Here is a 9,822-nt window from a genome sequence, read left to right as displayed (position 1 = left end):
TTAATTTTAGGTTCTTCGCCCAGTAAAAAAGTTTTTCTTTTTTAAATTAAAATTAATTTAATTTATAATAAATATGAAATTTTACAATATTAAATATAAAAATATTGTTAGCTTTAAAAGGTTTGATAAGCCGACAATAAAATCTTTTGTACCTTTCATATACCCCCCAGTGTAGTACTTGGTAGAATTTAGTATGTAGTATTTAATCACTAAAAACTAAAAAAAAAATACTTATCGTTTTAAAGGTTTTGCTGCTCTTCAATAAAAATTTAATGATTTAATTTTATAAATCGCTTAATTGTCAATAGTGTGAATAAAATCTGTCCATTACATTTACTTTATGAGCTGTGACCAAATAAGCATCTACCGGTCTTTTTTTTCATACTGACATACAACATATATAGATACATACATACATTATCCATTCAATCTAAGTACGTTTGCTTCTGATTGATACATAATTTGTTTGTTGGTATTTCCGGTCAACGTTTATTTTTTTGTTCATTGTTTATGTTACAGCATATTTTGTTTTTGTTTTTGCTTTCGTTTTTCTGCTTTTGATTTTAAACGAAGCTGTTGAGTAATGCACGAAGCATTAGAATTGCTTTCGTTAAAGCGAAAGCGTGGTGCGCTTAAAAAAATCGCAGCTTTATTGTGTCTTGATTGCGAAAATTGTGCCGCGAAGAAGGAAGAGTATGCATATGTTATGTCGCTGTGTGGAACTAATCATACGAACGCTATGTTGAGAGATGTTTTGTTGTTGTTATACACTTTAAAAAATTTGGAGTCGGCAATAAAATGGTTAGCATAGACGCAATGTTGAACAGCTACAGATTTCAAATTAGTTTCATTTATTTCGAAAGCTAAGCATATAAGTATGCTTACCTTAATATAAGTGTGCTTATATAGTTCTAAATTTGTTTTGTTCATTTATACATGGATTAGTAATTTATGGTAAAATATGGTATAGTGATATGATTATTAGACTATACAAACATATGCGTGATAGCTCCGCTTCGCCTTAAAGTGTGGTCGAAGTAATCTTTTACAATGAAATGAGGAGCTATATGTTAATGCCTTGGCCCATTCTCTTCTTAAATATGTTACCGTCATGTTATAGTTGAAGAAAAAAGGCGTTAAGATCAACAGTATCTTCAGTGCAGTGGTCATGTTAAGGGAGCCCTAACCGCGCTTGATGTACGAGAGTGGCGAAGGCACAAACGCAGTAGAAACATTGCTAATAACAACCCAATAATGTGTAAGTAAGTAAGTAAGTAATGGCAATGTTGTCAGCCATCAATATATAAACAGACTCCGAGATAGATAGGCGTTGCAGCTTCTAAAGATTCATCAGAAATGTGAGCAATACTTATTTACACAGATTTTTTATCAATAAGCTGAAGCTATATAAAATTACGATAATCCCATAGGTTACGTATGAACCCAAAGTGTGGATAATAGCTGGTTCTAAAAATCAAACAATGAATTTTTAAAGATATTTCGAAAAGGCAAAAAGTTATATATGTTACATCTTCTCAAAAGATGTATTTGAACTATTTTCGATTTTATTAAAAAATTTTAAAACTATTTTTTTTTTTCATTGTAAAACGTAAACATTTGTAAATGTTACATCAGGAGACACTAACCCAAAATAATTTTAAGGAAAATTTATTGATGCCAGATGCTTAAAGCCAATAAAACCGAACAGCCGTATAATTTCAACCCCTTTCTTTTAAAGACTAGAGAGCACAAATAAATTACTTTTCATTGTGATAAAAGAAAGCATTTCGCCAAATGTACAACAGCTTAAGGACAGAACAGTAACCTAAATTATGAGCTGCTAAGCTCATAGCACATCCAACTAGTCAATGTAACAGAATATATATCCATATATATATATATTGATATACATACTTATATACTTGTTTGAATTGTCTTTTTGGTAGAATAAAAATTGGTAACAAATGTTGAGTTGTAATTCTGAAATATTTTTAAAGTTCTTTTTTCGTCCCTTCGACCGCCGCACATGCACATATGCAGTTTTACAATATTCGAAGAGCATTTGTAGGCTCAGAATTGCAGCAGGCCGGTCAATAAAGACTTTATTACCGTATCAAGTAGAATCAGGTTAACTCAGTTTTTTGGCAATGCAAGCTTCTGCATTTTATTTGCTGCAGTTGTTACTGTTGTTGTTGTTATTATTGTTTTATTTGTTGTTCTTGTTGCAACTAACTTGACTCAAAGAACTTTATCTGACCCCATGTGCAACGCATATCAGACACGATGATCATTTTTTATTGAGGCCATTGAACTTACCAAAAAAAATGAATAATTTTTATTATTAATTAAAATTTTATTTAAAATTTATTGCTGTTTTTTTTTGTTACAAATGAAACTGTATTTTAATTACTTAATGCTCTCTACACTAAACCCATTCACTGGAAAGTATAGTGAGTAGTGTCATTATTACTAATCCTGTGATTAGGGAAATCCATCCAATCTTACTAATGATGAATATGACCGGCAAGAATAGGTTAAGAAGCTTTCATGCAAAGAAAAAGCGGATTTATTAGAAGGTAGTAATAATTTCAGAGAAGCACATAGCAGTCTGTTGTTATTACTGACCCTGTGAACGCTGTTTTGTCTTATCTTTGTTATTGATAGTATGAAGCTTGGTCTATGGATTGGTATATAAATAACTTTTAGAAAACCAAGAAATAGGAGAAATCGGAAGAAAGAACACATTGGAAGAATTATAACATCACTAAGACTTCAAAGAGGTACTTTTGTTGTAAGAATGGGAAAGGGAAAAAATCCGAAAAAAGTTCTAATGCTAACTTGATTAGCACCAGATATCAAGGCAGACCAAAACTATTATAGAAAGGTAATATTTATAAGCATGTTTACAACTATAACATCTATGAATGAAAGACGTTATAAGTAGATCCAAACAAATGAATGCGAAACATAAATTAAACCAAGAAATAAAAAGATAAGCTATAACCCTTATATATTAAGGGCAGATGAGTATTACAAGTATTATAACTTGTATTCTCATATTTAAAATTTTTTTTTAGTTCTTTACTAAATTGTCTACATTTCAGGAACATTAAAATCATTGTAGGTAAAACCTGTCCTAGCATATGAATGAAAACATGCAAATGGACACATTAAGAGTCACTTAATTTAATTTAATATAATTTAATTCACTGAAATAATTTAATTAATTTTATTTTAATGTGTTTTTGTAGGCCATAAAGATAATCAAATGAAAGAATTAAGGATACTCAAGAAATAAGTGGTTGCTGCTGGTGAAGAAGACTTAAGAACGATGAACAATTAGATTAGAGTAGAGTATGAGAGATATATATGGGACGTATAATGATTACAGCTTTTGTCCATATCGTGCTTTGACGATTTGAATAGTTGGTTGGTTGGTTGCAGTTGCAGTTAAGCAGATAACTCTCTCCTAACCGCAATTAGTGATTTTTTATATTACTTAATTTAAACGTAAGTGGCATAACTATAGGCTTACTTCTTATGCCCCGTTTTCACTGTCATTTTCAATGTCAAATATTATCAGTATAATGAAAACGAGTAGTCATATGATGTCATATTCGCATTCTTGTCATGTAATGACAACGTATTTGACACACCAGTCAATTATAGTTGTCATTTTAAAAGACAATGCAAACAACGCATAAGAGGCCGAATGAGCTGCAGCTCCAATGAGATTCGATAGTCTTGATTTATTTGATATAATAAAGAAAATTAGATTTGCAAACAAATGGTGAATGAAAACTAATTATAAGTATATTTTTATTGTAAATAATAAAGTATCCTATTAAATAATATATAGTATTTGATTCAGTACCCACAGGCTGAAAACGCGGTAGAGGACGTCCGCATCTTTGGTGGAAGAACCAGGTGACCAACAATTTGGGGGCGCTCGATACTACCAACTGGCGTCAGAAAGCAACTAATCGGGGTGACTGGCGGAGGCTACTCGACGCGGTCAAGGACGACCCACGTCTGTAATGGCCAACTAAGTAAGTAAAGTAAGTAATATAGTATCCTTACTAAAAACATTTATCTGATATATAACAATAGTGATGAGTAACTGTCATTATATATTATTACACATTCTAATGTATAACCGTCTTTCAAAACCCAATACGTGTACTAATTCTAGTTACTTAGTACCAAACTGTGTAGAATAATACTTTTATGAATTTAAAATATTAAAAAAAAAAATTAAAAAAATGTTTATCATGAATAAACCCTTAGATGCCTGCAAGTACCGTTTCTATAAAATGCTATATCAACTGTAAAAGGAGAAGGAGGTTGGTTCATAAAATTCCAGGAAATTTCTAATGAACTAACAAACAACAGCATATTTGGCAATGAAATAAGAATTTATTTAAAAAAAAAACTTTTTAAACCAAAAACAACAACAACAAAAGCAAACTTAAATTAACAAACCAAAAACACAAAAAAAAAGAAAAAACAAATATAAAGAGTAGTAAAAAAAAAACTTTAAAGCTTAAAGAAAGAAAGAAAGAAAAAGTACAAAAAAAGGTGTTCAAACAGCAGCAGTCAAATATGCGCCACAGTTCAGGCGCTCAAATTCATATTCCTATGTCGGACGGATCTGTGGACGGACAGACGGTTTGTGGAGAGAAGGGCAGCGGGAGGGGAGTTGTAGTGAAAAGAAATTGCAAAAAAAAGATCGCAGGGAATGTATTCGCTTGTGAGTATTTGCATTACTACAAAATTTAGAGAGCAATACGAGTAACGAGTAGAGAAGCTGCTACAACAAAAAAAAAGGACGGATTTGGGCTTTGAAAATCCAAGGTGAACTAAACTCACAGGCTACCGGCACCGACCGACCGGCCGACAATTGCGAGTTGTTGTTGTTGACAACAATGCTGCATGGTGTTACTAAGAGTAATAAATATATGTATGTGTATATTTGTAGTTGTATTATTTGTTAACAAAGTATTGATATTTGTGTATGAATGTGTGTGTGTCTGGCTGTGTCTGTTGTGTTTAAAGCAGATGTTGTTTTAGTAACGAAATCGTTTTAGTTTCGGGCTGTAATCGTTTTGGTTTCGGCTTAATGTGTGTATGCATGCCAATATATGCGAAATATTAATATAAGGTTAAGTTTTAAACTATTGAGGTAGACAACGTTAAATTAAAATATATATTCAGCTGTATTGTGAGTGATAAGTTTTCAATTTCGTATAAATAAAGTACTTGCATTAACAAATATTATTTTAAATATTATTATATTCTAAACACTTTTGCTGAATTTCCTGAATTTTTACTTAAAATATTTTTTGTTTATTCAGTAATATTTTTGTGCTGTCCTTAATGTGATTCCTATGAATTACTGTGCGTATAGGTAGGCGCTTCCTTTTAATTTCTCATCTTTAGTTATATGTTTATTTATATACATATATTAAATATTAAATCTACTACCTGTCTTCGGCAAAGTACTGTCATATACAAAGTATGAATATTACGAATTTGCATCCTGTCAGAAAGAAACACACACTTAATGTTTAACACAGATTTCCTAATGTTAAACATTAAACACACATTTACTCACACATATATGTAATGTGTGTTTGTGCATAAATCTACGAGTGTAGATTTTGTTTAGTGTGAGAGCACAATAGAAGGACGCGGGCGTTATTTTAGCAAGGATTGAAAAAAAAAATGTTTTTTTCCATATTTATAAATCTTGTTGTTGTTGTTGCTACTTAATCTGTTTATGGAAATTATTGTTAATCAACCTTGATAAATGAAGCTAACGACACAGTCAGTCAGTTAAATAAACAGACGTACAAAGAGACGGACGGATGGTGGAACGAACGTAGCAACTCGGACAGGCTGCAAAACGGACACATACTAAAATTGGCGGCATAAACACGTAACTTTTTTTGTTGCATGTTGTTGCTGTAATCGGTGTTCTCGTTGTTGTTGTTATTGCATTTTTAAAATCCCAAATGTAGGTAAAGTATTTACGGCTTTGTTGTTGTTGTTAAAATTATTTTGCCAAATTCATTCAAATTTTACGTTTGAATTGAGTAGAAAAAAAATAGAATAAACTTGTTTTTTTTTTGTTTTTTCTTTTTCTTTGATTTAAGTTTGAAGTTTAATTTTTTTTGTGTTTTTCTTTATTTGTCGCTTTACTTTTTGCCGAATCTGGTTTAGTGATTTCTTTTGATATTTGATTTTATTTTTTTATTTGAGATTTGTTGGAATTTGTGTCACTAATTTATTGGTGTATATTTACCATAAAATTTAGGTAAGATCATATTTTATAATTAATTTTCATGCTAATTTTTTTCTTTTTATTTTTTTTTTAACATTTTACGTTTGTGCACTTTATGTGAAACTGTAGTGTTTTTGTGGTTTTTATAAGGAAGCTTCATTCGTGCTGTTTGCGTAGATATAATTTTGTTAATATGCATTAGTTTTATTTTTATTATTAGAGCGCTTAAGCCGAAAAGTTAATATTCATTAATTTTTTTTTTTTTGTTAAAACTTCAATACGTTGCAATGGATTTTGACAGTGCTTAAGCGCCGCGCATCGCCGTTCATATGACAAAATAAACACCAAAAGCATAGATTAATCAAAAAGTATATGATGAGGAAATAGATTAGCTGTATTAATCTATTTTATAGGGTGAGCGTTTTATATAAGTAATTAATTATTAATTATAAGTAGTTAATTATTAATTATAAGTAATTAATAGAGTAATTTTTTAATTAATGCATATCAATTAGAGATGGCGCAAGAGGAATAAAATTATTCAAACATGGGAAAGTAAGATTATGAGATTAGAAAACAATACTGTCAAACTACCATAATTCGAACTTCAATAACTTCAATTTTCTGTAACTCGAACTAAATAGAGTGCTGTCTTAACCCTAGAGAGCAAATAACTACAATTACAAATATGATGAATTAATATAAATTATAAAATTGAGAATAGCAGAAATAGATAAATTTGGATACTAATTTGGTCACTGTGATGAGGCTTTCTCAATTGCCTCTCAATTAAGCAATGCTTAAATAAACAAGGCGTTAGTCTTTATTTAATACAGAGTTCATATGTAAGTTTAGAATTTCGAATGACCATAAGAAGTCAAGCACTACCGGAAAGCTTTCAGAGCAACTAGTAGCATTAAAAAGTTTTAAAATATGAACTGAACTCATGAAAAAAATAACAATTTAACAAAAGAGAGAAAGAGAGAGAGAGAGGAACCAGAGAGAGAGAGAGAGAGGACCCAGAGAAAGAGAGAGGAACCAGAGAGAGAGAGAGAGAGAGAGAGAGAGAAAGAGAGAGGGAGACAGAGAGAGAAGGATAGTAATCATTTCAACAAAATTCTACACCGTAACACAAGACATGCGACAACCAATAAGGACTGACCCACAAAACTACACGATTCCTTTCGACTGTACAGTAGTCCTAATCGTCATCACTTGCAAATCTGTTTAATTTCTCGGTCTGCAACTAGGATGACATAACAAATATGTTGTTATAGCTATTCTTTCAAAGAGTAACAAGCCTGTCAGTTATTTGTTCACTGCTAACTACGACTCTATTCTATTTAATCTGTCTCTATTCTATTTAATCAGTTTAGACATTAGAGAGACGCTAACTATTTTTCGACTTTGATGATAAACTATATTTAGGAATTCTAGTACCTATAGAGAGATTTAGTATTTATTCTAAATTCAGTATAGAAACGAATACACAAATTTTAATTTATATATTTAAACAGTTTAGATTAAGTTGGAGTGATGGCCCTCTACCTAAAACCCATTTGAGCTCAAATATTGGCCAGTTGTGATACCATGGATTAATGTTGCTTAAACGCAAACTAGAGGTCCACAACTATGAAATACACGATTTTCTTATTAAAGTAAAAATGATCCAACTTGATAAACTTGACCAAGCTTCTGGTTTTGTAGGATGAAAATTCTGTAATGTTGGTAAGAGAAGTGACCCAAACATTTTAAATTTTCTCCCATCCAATGATGGACAGTGTCAAATGAGGTGGAGTAGAGTTCATCTGCAGAGTCACAACCTCGACAAGAGTCATTATAACGTAGATCTAGTCTTATGGCATGTGCTCCTAGTATGTAGTGTATTGTCAGCATTATTACCGTAGTGTTGCGTAGGTTATTTCTTAGTTAAAGCAACTGATTGACACGTTTTTTGTCCAATTTGGACCAAGTTGATTTTAATATCTGGCAGAAGATTAATTTATATAAGCACCCAATAGTATTTAATTTTTTTTTTATATTATTAATAAAAAACTACAAAATATTTTCATTGCTCGTTTTAATTGTATTCATATTAAAATATACAAATTATCTGTAGTATTTTAAAATCAATTTTTTTAAAATTTTTTATTTTAATTTAGAAATTAATTTAAAAATTTTGCATTATTGTTCTATTCCATTGAAAATTCTGTTAACTGTGTTTTAGATACGTATGAGTTATTTTATATAACTCATACTTATTTAATAGAAAATGTATATTATAAAGTAACAAAGTATATATATATTATATAAACAGTTCTGTGCTAATTAAATAAAATAATATGCATTGACATATATATAATTTTTTTTATACTTTTAAGTTTCTATAGTTTAGAAACTGAAGCACTTGTGGAATTATATAGAGTAAACTATTTAAACGTTTTATGTTTGTAATAAAAAATAATTTAAAATTAATTGAAATATATAAAATCTAACTGATGAACTCACGTAATAGTGTTGCTTGGAATGTTTATAATATCACTGTTAATAGACAAATTACCAATGTACGGTAAAAGTGGTACATTCATAATATTGTATATATTTTTTGAATTTAAAATTAAAAAGAAATATTAATAAAAACTGTATCACGTTTTAACTCATTTCATATATGTAAATCTATATTTAAAGTTAAACAAAAATATAAAAAATTTCGTATAAATGTTTATATAAGATAATATGTTTCTTTAAAAGACTATTCTTTCAAATAATATAATATATAGAGTATTAATTATATTATTAATATTGTTTCATTGTGTACTTAAACGGATTTATTAAATCGAAAACTTTTCGATAATTGGTCTCATGTCATCACTACAAAGTAAGGCTTTGGGTTATACTATTTTTCGAAAAGTGGGTAGTATAATTATGAATCTCATTATGTACCCATAATTTGGCTTTATAATCTCGATAATTAATATGGTACTAATATTTTATTTATTAGAAAAGTGCAAAAATGTGTTAGTCTGATTTTAGACAAATTGGAACAATATTGGGACAATAGGTATGCAGAAATATATATTTTAGAAACCAACAAAATGAAGTACAAAATTGTGTTAGTATAATTTTAGATGAATGAAAATAATTTTGTTGATGGTATTCAGAAATTTTTATTTTGGAAACCAATGAACATGATTTACACTCATAAATTTTAATTTGTTTATTTGGGATATCATAAAACATCACTTTATTTTATAGTGATGTTACTAAAATATAACAAAAAAAAATTTACCTAATTGTGGTAGACTAGAAATATGTCGCGGGTCGCATGAGGTCCGTGAGCCTTGGTTTCGACAACCCTGCTTTAGGATATTTGTGAACAATGAACATTGTGAACAATGTGACTACGTTACAAACAGTTATTCAACATTGTTGTAGTTTCTTAATCCTCACAGTAGATTAACATTTAAATGGAAATGTAGCTAGCGGATCTGCCTTTTATACAACGGACCTTCATCCTAAAATTGGGTGATGCATTTTAG

The sequence above is a fragment of the Teleopsis dalmanni genome, chromosome 1 (assembly GCF_002237135.1).
Source record: "Teleopsis dalmanni isolate 2A chromosome 1, ASM223713v2, whole genome shotgun sequence".
In the NCBI taxonomy this organism is placed as follows: domain Eukaryota; kingdom Metazoa; phylum Arthropoda; class Insecta; order Diptera; family Diopsidae; genus Teleopsis; species Teleopsis dalmanni.
Note: the sequence above shows the minus strand (reverse complement) of the source record.